Source organism: Miniopterus schreibersii, assembly GCF_964146895.1.
Source record: "Miniopterus schreibersii genome assembly, chromosome: 2".
Lineage (NCBI taxonomy): Eukaryota > Metazoa > Chordata > Mammalia > Chiroptera > Miniopteridae > Miniopterus > Miniopterus schreibersii.
The window spans coordinates 110,167,391-110,186,974 of NC_138102.1; the positions used below are offsets into that span (position 1 = coordinate 110,167,391).

At 40.0% G+C, this 19,584-nt stretch overlaps 1 long non-coding RNA gene across 2 annotated transcripts in view; it reads left to right on the forward strand.

Annotated features, from left to right (window-relative positions):
- The first annotated feature begins 6,481 nt into the window (after positions 1 to 6,481).
- Positions 6,482 to 19,584, forward strand: part of LOC308554043 — an 89,809-nt gene continuing 76,706 nt past the window's right edge. Inside the window, exon 1 of one of the 2 annotated variants that reach the window (XR_013998329.1) lies at positions 6,482 to 6,610. This is a non-coding gene — a long non-coding RNA (uncharacterized lncRNA). The remainder of the gene's footprint in view (positions 6,611 to 19,584) is intronic. The other variant, XR_013998330.1, reaches the window with a different exon arrangement.

Genomic DNA, 19,584 nt, shown 5'->3' on the forward strand with positions numbered 1-19,584 from the left:
TTCCTATCCGGAGTTAGAGATGGGCTTGTCTCATTTAGTGACAGTGCAGGATCAGGGTGAGTCTGCATGCCGCACGCCACAGTGATGGGCGGAGGATTCAAACCCCTCTAGGCCAAAAGGAGTCACTTTCTGCTGGGAAAGTAAACTGCCAACAGATTCCTCATCATCTCAGGGCTTATGGTGCATGGCAACATTAAATAGCCCAACAGTAGAGGCTCTGGACATTATAGTTTAATCACTTCATGCCCAAAGCCATATGGCAGAAGGCAACTTCATGCTGAATACTGAAACTGCTCCATTAAATGAATACCTTTTAATTTAATAATCATTAGCATTACATAGATGCTGACTTCAAGTATGGGCCTGAGGGAGAGGTGTAATCTCAATGCTCTTTTAAGCTCTTGATTTTAGGTTTAGGCCTCTGTCTGAATTGAAATCTCTTAAGCTAGCCCAAAGTGAGTGTGCTTTAAGCATTAAGGATTGTTTACCTCATAAAAGCACTGGTTTCTATTGGGCTCGTGTGCATTGCTGCTAGCTGGGCTCTGGGGTGTATGCCAGGTCTCGTTAGTTTGGCCAGGAAGACTGCAAGAAAGGGGATGTGAATCATTCCAGGTAAGCTTGTAACGGGTTGATGCAGCTCTGTGGCAAGAAAAGCCTAATCCCCAGGAACCTGGTATCTTACCTCGGGACTGGTGAGCTAGAGGAATGTAGAGCTCCCTTTCCGTGAATTTATGCCTGCTCTTTGCTTCCACCAGTGTTCTCTCAGCTTTCTCTCCCAGCACTGTGGGCACACTGAGGGCTTCCAGATCCATATCAAGGCCTCATAGTCTTGTCCATTAGGATAGTATTACAAATGCATCAGCTAATCAGAACCCTCAAGCACAGAGGAATGATGATGGCCCCTGGGAATTTTAATACAGTTTGAAAATTTAATATAGTTTGTAATGTTGTCAGATGGTTTCCAAACAGTCTAGTTCTCACTAAACTGAAAGTTCCTTGAGAGTGGGGAGGGCTTTCTGTGTCTGTATCTGCCACATCTAATCCACGGCAGACTCACACACGTTTGTTGAATGAATGAATCAGTGAATGGATGGAGAACTGTCTGTGGTGGGCTAATGAAGCTACTGTAGTTTATGTCCTATAAAAAAGACAGCATGGAAGGGAATGACATGGGATTTTCAGGACAATAAGTAGTAACAAAGCAACATGAAAGTATTAAGGGAAGGCGAGGAGAAGACAGGGAAGCCAACGATGAGAATGAGGGTTTGGTAAAACAGAAAGTCATAAGTAAAGACTAAGACAAAGTTCTCCTTTACACAGGAAGTAAAGCCTGTTCACCTGAAACTAATACAAAATAGTATTGAATGTAAACTGTAATTGAAAAATAAAATGTGAAAATGCACTATTAAAACCCTTCAAAAAAAAGTAAAGCCTATTCTTTTGTTTAGAAAAATTCTCTAACAACACTGATGTTCCTTTCTTTTCTTCTTTTTTTAAAATAGTCACCTGAGGACATGATATGTTTAGAGAGAGGGAGAGAGGGAGAGAGAAAGAGAAACATTGATGTGAGAGAGAGACGTCAATCTGTTTGATCCCCTAACTGGGGATCAAACCCACAACCTGGGTATGTGCCCTGACTGGGAATCAAACTGGCAACATTTTGGTGCACGGGAAGACGCTCAACCTACTGAGCCACTCTGACCTGCTGATGTTCCTTTCTTGAGTCAAAATGTTTTTGTCTCTACTTCAAGATAGTTCCTTTATTTCTATACTATATTTTGAGCACACTTTAATTTTCCCATGAAGGCAGTGGGTGAGAAAAATGTTCTTTCTGTAGACAACTACTTGTCTTTTCTCATTTGTTCATTAGAAGCAGGATTTTCAAAGTGACATATAAAGACCATCTATAATAGATTTCCCTGGAAACAAGTATGCAAATAAGATTTGACGTGAGTTCAGTCCTTGAACCACACAAGCTCTAAAGTTCTTATAAATATTTCACTACACTAATAAAATCCCTCTGTTTTTCTAGAGTGGAAGATAGCATACGTTTCCTCTTCACTTTCAGCAGCTTCTCTAAGAACATAAGAGAAATTAAACTTCAAAACACTGATGGTGGCTACAGAAGATTTAGTTTCAAAACCATCAATTACTCTCAGCCCCACCTTAAAAGTATTAAGTGAAAGCCATCATTCAAAGTTATAGTTAAAGATTGAAAACACTGACCAGGAAGTTCATAGGTTCCGTTCAAAATGCTCCCAGGAGCCTAGTCTATTTCAAAAGGCTATTGGGAGAACATAATTAAAGTCAACAAGGGTGATAAAAACTTCTAAAAATTTCAGGGTGGGTGAAGGGTAGCATCCAGAAGTAATTTTGACTAGGAAGTTGTCCCCACCGCTTTCCTGTGAGACCATCAATGGAAACTGCTACAACATAAGGTGGAATGACACCCAGAGTTTCTTTCCATGTCAAACCTTTTGGATCCAGGGTTAAGAAGCTTCATTCTGCAGTGTGGAGAAGCAGAAAACTAGTGCCCACATGGGAATTATTTCATAGTATGAAGAATTAGAGAGCGGGGCCCAAGCACATGTCTAAGAACTCTTAGAAAATTTGCTACAAATTAATAAGGTGATATGGTCTTGATTTCTGTCACTTTTAATAAGAGGTCTGAGATTTATTTTTAGCACATTAGGTCTGTAATTTAACACACAAATGCTTATAGAGGACCTACTGTGTGCTAGGCACCATGGTGGCATAGGGACACAAAGAATGGCCTTGCCCTCAAGAAACTCACAGTCTAATAGAAGGAGAAAGATAAGCTAAAAGGGAAGTGATTTGGTTGAGTGTAAGGTATTTGGGATTGGAGGAGAGGGTCATGTACAGGGAGGTCAAGAGGTGTTTCTGTTTGCGTGGAAAGTGTTTACCTGTTTGGTACATGTAAGGCGGTGCAGGTTAGGTCAGGATTTCCTGATCTGGATGGTAAGGTTAAGCAGAGAGCTGGCACGAAGGCACTGAAGAGGAGAATTTTACCTCTGATTTTTACCTCCTGTAGTTTTACCTCCTTTCCCTCTCAGTGGCACCCTCTAGTGGGAATGGCAAAAAGTCAAGAAAGCTTAAATAATTGACTTCTAAAAGCTATATTTGCTGACAGTGATGTGAACAATTTGGTCTGTTTAAGTAAGATTATGATACCTCTGTATTGCAACACTGAAGGCGAGAAAGGCCAACACCAACATAAAGCTTTTGTTTTCATACCTAGGGTTTACAGTAAGGAACAACTGGCAGCAAGATTTTCAAGATTTCAATGATAGCAATAACCATCAAAATGAACCTGAAATAATGCAACTAATGCGAGAGGCCTGTGCATGCCATGCTTCCTAATGCCTCTTCTGGGGCCCAGCACCAGGGTTGGGAATGCTGCTTACTGTATTGTGTTGGGATGCACTCAATGGGGGAACAGCATAGTGATCAGCTAATGACGTCTGCCAAAGGTGTAGTGAGGGGTAAGCGAAGCCAACCATGGACTAGGGCATATTCTCAGTAAGCTATATGTAACTATAGCATATAAAGCTAAAATTCATTCAACTGTAACTTCTCTGGCATAAGATAATAGTAGTTTTGGTGACATACGTTGAGAATTTCCACAGACTTTATCAGCACTTTTTAACTGTGACAGACACTCTGGTGGATATAATAGTCTTGGGATTAGATAGATACATTCCATTGTGGGACAGGGACAGTTCATTGGGATTGCTCATATCCTGGAGAATGCATCTTTCAGACTTTCAAATTTCCTGTGTTCCCGTATGATACCCAACAAATATTCTTCTCATTGCTAATCTAATTTTTTGCTTCTGGGAAGGAAGAATCCTGGTTAATTGAAATCAATATTATTATTACTGGAAAACTATTTCTCCAATTGGGATGATAATAGTATCTCCTTGATAATAAGTTGACATTTGGGGTTATATGCCAATTCTGCATAAGTGTAAATTGTAAAGGGATTGATTACTCTTGGGGTTTGGTTAATAGTTTTCTCAGCTTGGTCACCCCATCACACCCCAAAAATACTCTCTCCTGCAGAACTCTACTTCAACAGTAATGGGAGCTGGATTGCTTGCTTGTTGGTGATTGAAAGTTGATAAATGTTCTCATTAGCGTTGATAACAAAGTTTGTCACCACTGCTCTTAACAGTAGATAATCGTATAGTTGGTGGCAAAAATTATTCAGTTACATTAATAGTAATATGTCCTTTTTGATAATGTATTTTTAGTTCATAAGCTTTTTTGGTTAAAGATGTGATTTCAGGAAGAGTTGGATTTTGGACACAACCAAAATTTTGTTATTATTTAATTTTATGGTCCCTCAAAGACATTTTTAATGAGTAAACATTATTGATACTAGAAATTAATTATCTTTTTTTTTTTTTTAAATATATCTTTATTGATTTCAGAGAGAGGAAAGGAGAGGGAGAGAGAGATAGAAACATCAATGATGAGAGAGTCATTGATCAAGCCCACAACCTGGGCATGTGCCCTGACCGGGAATCGAACCCCGATCGCCTGGATCCCAGGTCGACGCTCAACCGCTGAGCCACGCCCAGCCGAGCGGAAATTAATTATCTCTTTGTGCTTAGCAGTATGGTAATTAAAAAAGTAGAAGACAAGTAGCTTCAGATTCTAGAGCAGCGATTTTCAACAGGTGTGCCACAGCACACCGGTGAGCCACAAGAATTTTTAAACCATGCAATACCTGACTATTTAGTCAGGGCCTCTGACCTCTTTTCCCTTAGATTGTCAAGTAAGGAAATAATGACAACAGCCAACACAATAGCCGTCTGGTGTGAATGAATCAAAATTATACCTTTTTTTTTTGGATCCGTTTTGCAAAAAATATACTGTATTTTTTGATGTGCTGCAGAATTTTAGTAATTAGTTTATGTGTGCCATGAGATGGAAAGGGCTGAAAACTGCTATTCTAGAGTGGATAATCTAGTTGGGAATATAAAAGATGAAAATAATTGTTAGGCCGGCACGCTCAGTGGTTGTGTCGATCTATGAACCAGGAGGTCTCAGTTCGATTCCTGGTTGGGTCACACGCCTGGGTTGGGGGCTCCATCCTCAGTAGAGGCCATGCAGGAGGCAGCCGATTAGTGACTCTCTCATCATTGATGTTTCTATTTCTCTCTCTCTTCTTCCTTCCTCTATTTGAAATCAACAAAGATACATTTTTTTTTTTTTAAAGATGAAAATAATAATAATACAAGGGAGTAAATACTGGCTTGCAAGAGCCAATTGCTAAATTTTCCAGAGTTTTGCAAGGTGGTTACTAAACATAGCCATTATTAAAAGTTAAATAAAATAAACTGACAAATTATTTTAAAAACAAAGTTAATAGTCAAAACTTACCACTTTCTAATAATTTCACTACATTTTACTATTGTCTCTGATCTTGAGATTACTTATGTCTATTGTATCTGTGTGACAGAAATTCTGTATAACGGTGCACCACTTCGCATCTCTTCCCCTCTGTTCAGTAACAATCACATTTGGTGGCCTGAAATCAGCCATGATAGGAATATTTATACTACAGAAGCCCACAGACTCTACAAACCAAGACTTCCTCCCCCTCCCCACCAGTCAGTTGTTGAACATTTATCCAGCACATTGCACATAAATGTCAAAGAGGAAGCAGAGACTTTAAGAACTATCATTGGTCAGAGGAGAGTGTGGGGGTCAGGGTGGTAGGTTTTTATGTTAGCTCTAAGGCATACTTGTTTTTATGTGGTCAAGAACACCCTCAAGGACATTTAGAACCATGACAAATCACAGAATGCCCACATGTCCCCAGACACTTCTATACAGGTGAAATCAGGTTAACATGAATATGAAAAGCCTCTTTGAAGGTGAAACAAAGTAAATCAAAAGCAACAGTAAGCCTGAGCGGGGTGTGTAAGGCACAGGGGCAGCCTCGCCCACCCTGGCTGAGGGGTCATGAGATGATAGGATAGCTGTGGTGGTGCCCAGTAAAGAGTTAAAGACCCTTCTGCGCTTCTCTTTCTTCCAGTAGCTGAAGCCCCAGGGTGAAGGTGTTCCTTTTGATCTTGCTGTATAATGATAAGAGAGAAAAAAAAATTGAAATAAGAAAAAAAATGGTAGGCTAATAGAGAGGGTGTGTTTACGTGGTTTTGTGGAGGTGGAGGAGGGAGAGCTTTTGCATTAGAGCCCCGAATTACTGTGTGTTTTTTCTGCCTCAGATTTTTGCAGACCTCTAAAAGCCTCCTAGGAGAAAATAGGGGCAGTTACTGGTTTTTAATCAAGGGAAGTTTTTCTTAATGTAAAGAAAGAAGCTTAAGAAAACAAACGAACAGTAGTAATAGCAGAAACAGGGTGGCCATGGTGAGCCTTATGGAGTTTGGGAAAAGAAACAAGAAAGAAAAAAGCTTGAGCCTTAATAACTGGCCACTAAGTAGGCCAATGTGAGGCGTCAGCTGTGCAGCCAGTCCTGGCAGAGCCGTCGCAGGGTGCGGGAAGGGGAGGCAGAGGAAGAGAGAAACTCCAAGGACATGGACAGGATCCATTCGTCACTTGAGGCTGGAGCTGATGTCAGGTGAGGAGAGGCTATTGTGATTGCAGGAGATTCTCAGATAAAAAATACAGGTGCCCACTTTCTTACAATTTAACAACCTTGAAGTCAGGGCAAGTTTTACAATCGATGGTGTCAAAGTCAGTGCTGGTGAGGTGGCAGGCATGACCCTCTGGTCATTGCTGTGCATGCATGTTGTAGTTACATGCTGTTTAATAGGTGTGCATTTATGTCAAAGAAATTTAACATAACAGAAGATGAAAATTTACAACAAGAAAGCATGGTATCGTGGTTTAAATGGTGTGTTTTTCTCCCTCCATGACAGGTTAGTAATGGTGTATTTTATGACCAATGTCATCTTAGATTCAGGAAAATACAGGTTTATTTGCTGTTTATATGTCCAAATTTACTGTTTATAAATTTGAGTCCCATTAACATACAGTGTTGGGTTTTCTCATCTAATACCTTTGTTGAACCAGAAATGTGTAAGTTAGGTTGGTCAAAGTGATCACCCAGAAGTCACTATTCTGTGCTCAGAATTGGCCAACCATTCACTGAGTTTTGTTGTTCATTTATAATAATGTGTGTCCAGACAGAGACTATTTTGGCTTAGTACTGCTGGATGCTAAAGGTTATAATTACATATAGGTAGGTGAGTTTCTGGGGTTTTTTCTTTGTATCAAAGAGTTGAGCCACACTCTCATCTGTTCTCTTTGTGGCAGTGAACCTCCAATCACTACATCACACCAATGTGGGCAGCTGGGAGAAATCTTCATTTGTTATTTGCTCCAAAGTGGCTTTGCAAGCAGAGCGAATGATATGCATGAAGGTGTTGTGATGAGAAAGTGAAAACTGTTTGGGAAATGGTGTGTTGATTCTTTGTCTGGAGTGGATTGGGTCTGTGTGAGAGAAGGGTTACAGGTAAAGCTGGTGAGTTAGACTGGTGTGTATGGGGACAGGTAAAAGCCACCGCACACAGTGCACGCTGACGTTCATACACTGTCAACATACAGGGGTCTTTCGTTAAGTGGAATGAGCAGGCTAACGAGGGAATGGAAGCTGCCAGGCAGTGATGCAAAACTTCTTGGCAACCTTTGCCAAAGACGAGGGTTTCTACTCCAGGTGAAAAGTTGTGGGGCATAATCCATTTCACAGCTGGTGGCCTGTTTTATTTTTCAGATGAGATTGGAGAGAGGGAAGTGGGAAGCCTCTCCCCTGATGGCACAGCAGAGGCAGAGGTGGGCAGAAGGGGATCCAGCTCATTTATTTCCCTTTCATTAGTCCCCTGGAAAAATAAAGACTAAAGGCTTAATTGCACTGTTTGCTTCTATCTTCAGAGAAGCCGAATTAGTAATTGCATTAACTTGTTACTATGCTTTGCTCTTTCGGGGTAATATAATTTTAACTACTGCTTCCTAATTATAGGGCTTGCATTATGCTGAAAGTCCCATTCAGCATGTGTTCCATTTTCACTTTTATGAAGTACTTTGTCGCAAAAAACGGGGGCTGCATCTCTGAGTTGAAGCTGCATCTTGCCCAAAGCCGTCACCTACTGTGAAAAGCAGGGGGCTACTGAGATTTAGTATCCTACTTTGATGAATAATGCTGTTGGCAAAGACCATATGCTCTGTCACAGGCAGGAGTTCGATGGCGCTGCACAATAGAGGGATAATCACATCAAGCCAATGATGATTTTTATTGGGTGGTCGTAATGGCAGGAGTAATGACAGTCATTAAAATCATGTTGCAATGGGCTTGGGCCTTCAGAACACAGTTAACTCGGGATAAGTCAAGGACAGGTCACCCCTCCCCAAAGATTTCTGGAAGGAGTTGCCCGTCATTCCTTGTTCTCTCCAAGGAGAGCTTTGTGTTTGAGAATTACAGAGCTAGCAGAAGGTGGTGGTAGGCCTTGGGTCTTCGCCATCTCTTGCATCTGCATTGGTGCTTTTGATGTTTCTAGAAGGTCTTCCTTAGATGAGAATCAAAGGGAACTCATAAAAAACTGAGTTCATTCATAAAAAAGTAGCATGAAATATCATTGGGATGTTTCACTGCAATTCAACAAATTTTGCAATAGCTGGATGTATACTCAGTGATAAAGATATGAGGGATTTGGAAATAGAATAGTTACTGTTCTATGGGACGTACTCTCTGCAGAGGAAGAAATCTGTTCACAGGGAACTCTGTAATGCAGGGCAACATGTGATATTATATATGCATTGTACGAGAACTGGACTGGTGAGGGGGGTTCAGACTACCATGATTTGAGAAGATATGCCTGGCATACTAGTGGAAAAGTACATGATTTAAACTTTTCCGCAAATACCACAAAGGTGGCCTTGAACAAATCATTTAATCATCATTGGTAACTTTCCTCATCATTAAAATGGGAGTAACTAGCTTAAAGATTATGGATAGGTCAAAGAACCACTCAATACAACTCACTAAAAATTTGAGATTTTAAACGAAGCCCTGAATTCTAGGTATGACTGGACAGGTAGAAATGGGAGGAAAAGGAGTCCCAGGTGGAGGTCTACTGTGTGCACGCATAAGGCCCGGTGGCAGGAAAGCACTTTTCTGGTTTGAGCATAAAGTTTGTGTTGATGTTCATGTCTATTTGTGTGCATGTTGTGTGTGTGTGTGTGTGTGTGTGTGTGTGTGTGTATCTGGGGCTATATGTACATATCCTTGCTTTATGAGGATAATCTTTCCTCATCCTCTATAATAGACCCTGTAAAATATTAAGAAATGCCAAGACAGAGGCAAGTTATTTCTTAGGATGTATCTGCAGAGATATTTGCACAAAGAAGGGGAAATAGTAATAGATAACTCTTAGATTTATTGACTCAGAGAGAGAGTCATGCTTGGATGATGACTCTGGGACAAATTGAAAACTTATAACTGCTACCTTAACTAAGGAAAGATATTGTTTATAGTAAATAGTCTGAGTGCCAAAAAAGTACAATTTATAGCCTGGTTCCAACCCATAGGAGCAAAAGGACTTGTAAAAGATTATAGGATAATAATGAAGTTTAACACAAAAATTAAACTTCATTATTTTCTTATATTACTGTACATTTATTTAATGCTTTATACTTTACAAGGTTCTTTCTTTATTATCTGATTGCATGCTCATAACAGCCTGGGAGAGGAGCATTTCTGTTATTACTCTACCTATTTTCCAGTTGTGGAAACTGAGTTTCCAAGAGGTTACGTGACTTGCTGTAAATTTTACACCCAACAAGTGCTAGAATTAAAACTTGAAGTTTGGACTTGCTCCATCCAGGGTTTTTTCTGGTACACTATGCTGTCTTAAGATAATGCAGTCAGTGCATTTATTTATTTATTTATTTATTTATTTATTTATTTATTTATTTTGAGGAAACGGGTCTAGAGGGTTGAAGTGATACATTCAAGATCACATAGTTGATGGCTGTATTGGACCTCTAACTTGAATTTCCTAACTTCTTGCCCAGAGTTCTTTGCATAATGCAAGGCTATAAAGGACACAGGTTTGAACTGAAAGTGCTGCAGAATCCTTCTACATGGCATCAATTCCATAGGACAGTGTCACTGTAAATGTCACATGGTTAACTTCCTACAGGTAATTTCAAGGAAAATAAATAAGAGCTAAAATGTACGATGCAGTTACTATGCATTGGGCCCTTTAATTACTTTACATGACTTAGCTTATTTAATCCTTCCAAATTCCTTTGAAGTAACTGTGATTATTATTTTTATTTTGTCTTTAAGGAAACTGAAGTACAGAGAGGTTAAGTAATCTGGCCAGGAATACACAGCCAGGAAATGGTAGGTTGGGATGTAGATCTAAGTAATAAGGCCCTGGAACCTGACCCTTAGGCACTCAGTATTAAGCTCAAAAACACCGATATTTGGAATTCAAAACAGGTGCTGAACTGAAGTCACATTTGCTTAGGAAACCCTTTTAACAAATTGAGTAAATTAATGCAAAAAGCAGCATAGGGTAAAAATTCAGACCAATTAAGCATATAAGTAATGTCAATTATACGTCCTATTTTCTAGTCGCTAGCTAAGTAAAGTGCCTCTACTACTTGGTTCCTAAAATCATAGCAGGTTTGGAAATCACATGCCGTAGCATTTTTAAAAGCACAGTCTACGGGTTGCATTTTTGCTCATTCAGATCAGCATTTCTATTATTAGTCTGACCTCCTGAAGTTTCCTCTCCATTATATCCTTGCCTTCATAATCACATAGTAATGATATCTTGGGATTACGAAGAATTTTTTTCTTAAGAACTTTGGATTATTTTATTTACTTCTCTGACATAGCAGAACAGTCAAGAGGGATGGGCCTTTCCTCCCTCTATCGGAGATGGGGAAACAGAGGGAGGGAATTTCAGATGCCCTGGAGTGAAATGCTCAGCGGATAGAACCTGGGTAATTGCTTCTGTCTTTGGAAAACTGCTCCAGGCTTCAGACGAGAGAGCAGGAGGAACACTCAGGCATCTGGTCATCTTATCTTTTGCTCCTTAGGATGAGACTCAGCCGCTGTCCATAGACTCTGTAGCCAGTACAAACACTCGAATTCCTCTGGCTATTGTGTGTTCCGAGGCTGAAGAGACGCAGCTTCCCCTGGCTAGGAAACTGTACTGCCTCCACTGAGGTTATGCGCGGTGAATGCACAGAGGCCTCTGAGTCCCCATGAAGCACTGCATTTCCATGTGACACCCCCCAGGAAACCTCTCCGCATTGGCCAGAGTTGCCTTCTTCCTGGAGATGTGCAGCTTGTGGAGAGCTGAGTACTCCAGTCCTTGGGGGGTGCAAATATAGAGCTAGCTAGAATATGACCAAGCAAAGGGGCCTCATTTGTTGTTGTTGTTCCCTTAATTCCATAAGTGCAAATTCTACCCACAACTTGAATAGTTTCCTGAATTACAGGAAAGCTAAAAACTATTTATTTTGCTTATTACTTATAAAAAGCAATGAAAAATTTGAAGGGGTGTCAAAATTCGCTAGCTACACTTGTATTTTAAAATGAATAAAAATGGATAAAAATAATGACAGGCATCCCTTACTCAGTCTTTGTGATGTGGTGGACATGATAGAGCTGTGACCGTGTTCACTCCTTACCACAATCTCAAGAAGTGGATATTGGTATCTTGAGAATTGTGACGATGGCTATCAACATGACATAGCTATTGGGACTTAGAACTGAGACCACTTGTTCCATGAACACCTTGCCTGGGAAAGATAAGACCGTAAACCAATAAATAACTTTTCTGTTTGCAACAGGAAATTCCTGCAGATCAATTTATCTGAGATAATAGTCTGCTCACCCAGGGCAACTTATGGTTCTCATCAAACCAGTTACCCATCAAGACTTGCTTTAAGACCCCCACCTTGCTGTATCCACCAATCCTAAACTATCATGTCGGGACTTTAGCCTAATTCCAGGCAGTTCCTTCTTTGGGATCACTTGAACCCAAACATCCAAAACTCTATAACTATCTTCCCCTGCCCTCCCTCTTCTGAGATGATCAGAAGACTTTTTCAAAGTGGTGTCTCCCATATTCATTTGTCTGATAATATTTTGGGGAGTTCAATAATCCTTGTTTTACAAACAAGCAAAGAAAAGCCCAGAATTTCAGTAATTTGTCCTGATTCACCCAGTCAATTAAGGGGTTCTTACCCAGGACTGTCGGACTCCATGCCATGTTTTCCCTTGCTCTGCTGCTTGGCCTTTCAGTTGGAATTCAAGTCTAATTTTTTTAGTTTTACCTGAATTTAGTTAATTCTTTAAAAGTAAAAGAAATCAATAATATTATATGTCAATTATATCTTATAAAAATTGGTTATTTTCAAAAGATGATTGAAAACTAAGTTATTATCTTGGTAACTGCTAAATAAAAGGAAATATTAAGCAAAAAACTTCAAATGATGGTCTAGTTTACAGTCCTATGAAAGGCAGCTCCCATTTGACCTTAAGCATTTAATTAGCTGTAGAAATTTAACTTTTTATTTCAAAATATATCCTGGCAATGGTGACTCACCAACACTCTTTAAATGAAGGATGTAAGTCAGTAAGAGCCAGAAGGACCAAACTTATAATTGGTGTGACTTTTATTTGTTTATTTAATTCCTTTTTAACAGTTTTATTTTTTGCATTATAGGAGTAAGATGTGCTTGTCACTTAAAAGTTTTCAAATTGTTCAGAGGTATATTAAGTAAAAAGTTTAAAGTGTCATCCTCTAGTTTCAATAGTAGGTGCAACTTTGTTTTTTTTTTTTTTTAATATATCTTTATTGATTTCAGACAGAGGAAGGGAGAGAGAGAGATAGAAACATCAATGATGAGAGAGTCATTGTTCTGCTGCAGCCCGCAACCCGGGCATGTGCCCTGACCGGGAATCGAACCCTGATCTCCTGGATCCTAGGTCGATGCTCAACCGCTGAGCCACGCCCGGCTGGGCAAGTGCAATTTTTTTAATCTTCAAAAATAAGTTTAATAAAAGGTCTGTTTTTCAACTAATTGTGTAGTTCATGTAGAAGAATATATATGTATGAATGGGTACACACACACATATATATGCATTTACACAACATGGGCTTTAACTGTGTGGGTCCACTCACATGTATATATTTTCTTCATTTTGCAATTAGTTTACTTTCAACATTATTTTATATTGGTTTAAGCTATAAGTAAATTATTCAGCTGGCATATTAATTTCCAAGGGCTGCCATAACAAATTACTGCAATGTTGTTGGCTTAAAACAACAGCAATTTATTCTCTCACAGTTGTGAAGGCCACAGTCCAGGATCAAGGTGTCGGGAGGGCCATGCTCCCTCTGTTTGCTCTGAGGCAGAATCAGTCCACGCTGCTCTCCTAGCTTCTGGCTGTTCCTGGCAACCCTTGGCATTCCTTATTTTGGGGCTTCATAATTCAAATCTCTATGTCTGTCTTCACATGGCTCTCTTTCTGTGTCTTCTCCTTTTGTCTCTAATAAGGATGTTTGTCATTGGATTTAAGGCCCACCCTAATCCAGGATGATCTCAGCTCGAGACCCTTATCTTAGTTATATCTGCAAAGACAAGTATCCCAAATAAGGTCACATCTGAAGTTCCAAGTGGTTATATCTTTTGGAGGCCCAGAATTTAAACCATTAAATAGCTGGTAACATTGATTATTGACCCTGTATTTTCATTAACATTCTATATCTAAAATAAAAATGCCAACCAAAAAAATTATAAAGAATAATGTGCCTCTTGCCTCATTGCATCAGAGAGAGCAAGATGGGTCACCAGCGGCTCTACTGGTGCTATCCGAGAAAATTTGGCCAGGGTTCTCGTTCTGGCAGCATCTGCCCAAACCCACACGGTCTGATCTGGAAATACAGCCTCAAAATGTGCCACCAGTGTTTCCCTCAGTACACAAAAGATATAGGCTTCATTGAGTTGGACTAAGTGAACTCCTGTGAATGCGTCATTCAAGAAATCTACCTTACCACAGAATGTTAATCCTTTGTACATAAAATAAAAAGAACTTCATATATATATATATATATATATATATATATATATATATATGAATAATGTAACAATATCTCCTTTTAAAAAATATACAGTCTTTGAAAGAAATTGATATTAAAGCACTGTCTATGGGGTTTTCCAGTGATCATATGCTGCTTGATTATGGAAATGCATATATGGAATTTTAAATACCTTATTCCTATTATTGATTGATGCAGACACCATGACTTTGTGAACAGTTAATTTTTTAGAAAGGTACAAACTTCTATCCAGAGCCTTTGATGTCCCAGGCACTGGGAGATGCCGGAATGATAACAGTACTGTCTAGTCTCTTCCTTCTGCCAGTTTGCAAAAAAGAGAAAGGTGAGAAGGAAGATAATGAAATAGTAACTTGGTGACAAGTACAAACTTAGAACCATCAATGGAAGGGCATATTAAATATCAAAATATAAGATTCCTATAGATGTTAGAAAAATTACTTATACTCTACTGTGTTTTCTTCCTTTTTTATCCCAATATTGACAGCTTACCAGAATCCTTTCTGAACCACAGAGTTCAGTTACCAAATTTCTCAGCCTTTTTGACCCAGTATATGTATCACTGAAATAAAAGTTTCACAAAATAATATCTACTCTTAGAACCATGATGCCTTCTATTTTCTGTGCCATTGTATTTCATTAGTGATCTAAATTTAAAACTCACTGATGGATAAGCCAGCTTATTAAATGGCATTACCCACTCCTCACCAGATCCACCCAACACCCATATATTAACAAGATTTCATAACAAGTTAGCATTCTTGCCTTTTGCACAGTAAATATTTAGACAGTCTCATTCATATGACTTTGGTAGGATCAGTATTTCTGAGGATTTAAAGACAGTCCAATAATTGGAAAAAACCACACTAGATTATTTTACATTAGCTTGTACATTGTTAGAACACATTTTTGTCTTGAGCATGTTAAAGCCTTTACAACATTAATAAATGATACTTTGCATCTGTCCCCTTTCCTCCAGACCAATATCGCTTCAGCTTGCTCACAGCCCTGGGTTGCTATGGCGCTGTTACCTCTGCATGATCTTGTAATTCTTGAGCTCTCCTCTGGTTTGGTCACTCAGCTTCTGTGGCTCTATTTCACTTTCTCAGCAGAGACCCTCTGGTTGGTTCCTTTGGGTCAGCTGCTCATGTCTGGTCCAGTCTGCAGGCTCACGCAGGATACTTGGCTGTCTTTCCACAGGTCTCTGAGGGGGTAAGTAGCAGTCAGGGGCCCCGCAGAAGTAGATGACACATTCAAATTGGAAAACTTGAAGAAGATTTTAATAAAAAGATGTTATATTAAACTCTGGGCAGGGCATAAGAAAACCACAAGAAACCACAGGGAGAGTAGTACAGTGTCTTTCTTTGGGTTGGTAATCACGGGGCACCATGATGGCTTCTAGGCCCAAAGGGACAGCGGGAGGGAACAGTTAGCAGGACTTGGGGATAGAGAGCTGGGTGGAGAGGCCTGCTCCACAGCAGCTGTGAACTTTGGTTGTGGAAAATAGCCAGTCCACTGTGACCCGAAAGAAGGGCACCAAGTAAACAAATACCCCAACCTCACTCTTTCCTTCCTCCAATTTCCTGCTGGTTCTCTCCGCCCCATTGGCCCAACACTCCTGGAAGCCAGAGGGTAAGGGGAGGATAGTCCTGGGAGCAGAGAACGGACAGAATGGGGATCTAAAGAGGCAAATACAAAGTACCTTGAAGCATAGGAGGTGTGGACAATGATTGGCAGGAAAGCTTTCTAGAGGTGCTGGTATCTTTGGTTTCACATACTGCTGCTAGACACTTAGGGCCACCTTACATGCCAGGTTCTAAATGAGTTATCTGTTTTAACTCATTGGATACTCAAATAGCCCTCCCAGGAAGATATTACTGTCATCCTCATGTTTCAAGAGGGTGGGGCATGGGGGGTACTTTTTATTGAAGTCTAACATTCATACAGAAAAGTTACACATAGTGACAGCTCAATGATTTTCACAAATGCAATCACTGAAGCCACCAATGCCAAGATCAAGAAAAGAACGTTATCAGCGCCCCCAGGAGCCCCTTTCTAGCCTCTACAGCCTCCAGTGGTAAACAGTCTCCTGGTTTTCAGCACCACAGATGATTTCTGCCTGTTGTTGAACTTTATGTATGGACATCGTACAGCACTAAAACTTTTGTGTGAAATCTTTGCTCAACATTGTTTGCAACAATACCCTTATTTTTAAAATTATGGTAAGTATACAGAACTTGAAATTTACCATTTTAACCATTTTTTTCTAGCTTTATTGAGATATAATTGACAAAAATTGCATATATTTAAGGTGTATAATGTATTCATTGTGAAATAATCACCGCAATCATACTAATTAACATATCCAGACCTCACATAGTTACCATTTCATTTGAACTATTTTTAGTGGCATTAAATGCATTCACAATGTTGTGCAAAAATCACCACTATCTGTATCCACAACTTTTTCATCAGCCCAAACAGAAATTTTACCCATCAAATAATAACTCCCATTCCCTCCTTCCCCCAGCCCCTAGTAAGCTTTATTCTACTTTCTCTCTCTATGAATTTGCCTATTCTCAGTGCCTACCATTAGTGGAATCATACAATATTGGTCATTTGGTATCTGTTTTTTTTCCACTTAGTGTAACGTTTTCCAGGTTCAAATGGTCATTCATTTTACAAGTGAAGAAACAGAGGTACAGAATCATTAAAGGATGCAAGTGGTGAACCCAGGATATGAACCCAGGCTGTCTGGCTCCAGAGCCTGAGCACTTAAGTGCTTCATTAGGCTGTTCTTGGGGCTTATCTTTACAAAGTCCATGGAAGCTGTTTAAATCATGGGCCAGCTGGATGGCTCTGACTACTTCTCAGGGTCTACCCACCCAGAGTCAGATGACTTGAAATCCAGTTTCTCTCCCATGTTACAAAAGGAAGAGTTTCCCTTTGTTTCTTGTGTCTGGTTAAACAGGCAGATTTTGCCTTCTATTTGCAGCCTCTTCCTTGGCTGTTTCTGCAGATCCTGCCATTTGTCAACTTCTAGGATTACTCAGTTCCCATCCAGAGACTGGCTTCCCATTCCAGAGCCACCATTTGGTTGTCTCAACTCCCTGTTGGGTACAGAGCTCACCATCCCACCACTCCTAACTCTGTACAATTTGCTCAAATTATCAGCGCAGTGCAGAGCCTTCTGTTGAAGTGGGAACCAGAACAATCCCTTTCAAAGCCAAAGATGCTGGGTGGCAGACACCAATCTATCTTATTCAAAGTGAATTCAGGGGCCAACAGAGCCCAAGTGCAGACTCTGCCTTTGAGCAGTGAAACCACGGAGAGCTCATGCACATTTACAAACAGTCCACACATGTCTGACTTTTCCCAGCCCAAACCTCTCAATTCCTGGATCTCAGAAAGCTTGGTGCCAGGAAAAGGCAGGTAGCCGTAGCTTCCTCAGATGGCATGACTCAGCGTCGATGGAGCTCCAGCAAAGAGGTGCTGTCCTTTGAATACAGGAATGATGTGTCAACACCATGTCATAAGTGAGTTTTTATATTTTCAAACATAAGGAATGTTTTAATTTGAGAATTTTCAAACTATGTTCCTATCGCCCAGTTTGAAAAAACATCAAAATTCTGCCAATAGACTTTTTTCCCCTACAATACAATGAATTTACCTTATCTTTCTGGTCACATTTGCATCAAAGACAACAGGCAGTCCACCAAAGTTCTGGCTCCTCTCCTCTATTGGACCTTTAATTATTACAGTGTGTTGTGGCTCAGTTCTCCTCTCCACCTACTGTGTGATCTCATCCAGGTGTGGGGCTTTAAATGCCATTTGTTCTTATCAGAAATGATAAGCAAAAATGGGGATTTATTGATTCACATTATTGGCAAGTTAGTTTTAGGAATGACAGAGCCAAGGGCCTCTATGCTACATTGCCTCTCTCCTTCGGTCATTTGAATCTGTTTTTTGTGCTATTAACCTCATTCTCATCAGGTTATGGTCCCAAGGGGGGGAAAAAATAAGAGCCTCGTAGCTCTAAAATTGTACCAGTTTAACAATCCCACCAGAAAGATAATTCTTTGCTCCTGATTGTTCCATTGAAAGTCCTTTGGCCAATTCTTACTGAGTTGACCTAATCCATTTGAGCATCCCTTAAGAAGCACTGTGACCAGGTAGATGACACATGCTGACTGTCCAGTTCTGAGATCCCTACTTGGGCAAAGGAGGGCTTGGCACTTTGATCAATGGCCCCACCAAGATTACTAGGCAAAAAGGAGGAATATTTCCCCCAAAGAGATTCATGATGCTTTTAGCAAAAGACCATCTACATGTTGGTATTAGACCATGTACATGGTGGTAACTCCCAAATTTATTCCTCCCCAGACCTTAATCTTGAACTCCAGGTGCATATATACAACAGCCTCCTTGACTTATCTCAAATGTATCTCTTACTTTTGAGTAGTCTTTCCCTACCCAATATCCAACCTGGACTTTCTTTGGTTATATGGAGAAAAATTTCATTAGGAGGGCCCTTAAGGGACTGAATTTTGTCCCTCTGCTCAAGATACATGTTCCAGAATATATAATAGAACTAACTCAGTAGATTACCTCTTGGCTTGACTCTAACCCAAAAGAAAGAGGTGTTCTCCATTAGGAAATGGGGATGCTGTTAAAGAAATGGATGCTAGACATTCAAATACCCAATATATAATCCCCTCCACACCCTGCTCTTCCCCAACTGGGTTAACATCTTCTCCACCCAACAAGCTGCTCAAGTCAAATACCTGAAAGTGAAACTGAATTTCTCTATTCACCCCCCCATCATGACCAAATCATCAGCAAGCTCCTACAGCCCTATTTTGAAAAGGTATCTCAAAGATGTCCATTTTTGTGTCTCCTCATCATCACCACCTTCATCCACACCATCATTATCTCTCACCTAGACTCCCATAATGGCCTTAAACTGGTCTCTCTGCCTCCCCGTTTGCTCCATGCATCCACCATTATGATCATTTCAAAATATAAAACAGGTCCTCCATCATTCTGCTTAAAACCTTTCAATGAAATCTTCTTGCTCTTAGAATAAAATCTAAACCCCTGGCCACAGGATGGCTATATAGCAGTGTGATTATAAACTCAGACCTTGGATCCAGATTTCCTGGGTTTAAATCTAAGCTCTACTACTTTCCAGCCAAATTCCTTAGTTACATAACCACTTATGTTTACATAACCACTCTGGGCAAGAGTTTCCTCATCTAAAAAGTGGGAATAATAATAGTATTTATTATAAGATTTGTTGTGATGATTAAATGACTATTGCATATAAATAGCTTGAATAGTATTTGACATACAGTAGGTGCTCAATAAACATTAGCTATTATTACTATAAGACCCTTCTGGTCTGGTGCCTGGTCTCCTGTCTAACTACATTTCTTTCTACTCTCCTTTTGTC